We start from the raw sequence: 877 nt of genomic DNA, 5'->3' as shown, positions 1-877 counted from the left end.
TGTTTCTGGAGCAACTGTTAGATGAAATGTGCTAATATGTAACCTAACTCCAGTGTGAATAACTAGAAGAGGGGAGCAGCTCCATTCCAGACCAAGGGAGCTTTGAGATTGGCTGGGCCAGATCTCTCATTTGCATATCTGATTTGGAAATATAGTACTAAACCCCTTCTTGCATGGATTTAACTTGCACCCAAGAGTCCCCTACTGTGTATTGCTACTTATTTTTTTATGATAAGTGGTGATTACCAGTTGACAGGTTTTATTTGTTGAATTATAAATGGTTTTGTATTATCATCCTGAATGGCCTGTACTCAAGGTTTGGTAGGGTATGTGTTTTCATTTCATTTACCAAATTGAATTTTTGCTCTTTTAGTATTTGTCTAGAAGGCTTTCTGAAGTCAGGAAGTCCATTTATTTGGTGAAAAAAGATTCTGTATTAATATTAATATTTCTCATACAACATAAATAGGGTCTTTTATGAATAAAAAGATCTTGCACTTGGAAATCTTGATAAAGCTCTGTGCTTCCATACACTCGAGCAGTTTTGATTCCTAATATTTGACCTTAGGTGTGGGAACGGGTCTTTTTTGCCATTTGATTTCCAATTGATCAGCACAGTATAGAAAAGTATAGACCCATAAAGCAACCTCAGCAGTGACAAATGTCACTGGGTCACTTGGGTTTATACGTCGGGGTCCGGTAGTGAAGCTCCGCTCCTGTTTAGCCTCCGAAGCCATACAGGGTGCAAACGTTTCATATGTTGCTGTTGTGAATGCCTGTGGAGTGTATCTTATTTGCCTTGAGTCCTGGTTATCTCTCTCCCCCTTCCCCCCTCTCTCCCTCAATTCAATTCAATTCAAGGTGTTTTATTAGCATG

At 39.1% G+C, this 877-nt stretch overlaps 1 non-coding gene across 1 annotated transcript; it reads left to right on the top strand.

Annotated features, from left to right (window-relative positions):
- The first annotated feature begins 355 nt into the window (after window positions 1-355).
- Window positions 356-411, top strand: LOC138243852 (U7 small nuclear RNA). Its single transcript, XR_011192470.1, has one exon. It is a non-coding gene; the product is annotated as a U7 small nuclear RNA (small nuclear RNA).
- The last annotated feature ends 466 nt before the right edge of the window (window positions 412-877 follow it).

This window comes from Lepisosteus oculatus, chromosome 14, assembly GCF_040954835.1.
Source record: "Lepisosteus oculatus isolate fLepOcu1 chromosome 14, fLepOcu1.hap2, whole genome shotgun sequence".
Lineage (NCBI taxonomy): Eukaryota > Metazoa > Chordata > Actinopteri > Semionotiformes > Lepisosteidae > Lepisosteus > Lepisosteus oculatus.
The sequence above is the reverse complement of the archived record's forward strand: the minus strand, read 5'-3'. Positions and strand labels throughout refer to the sequence as shown.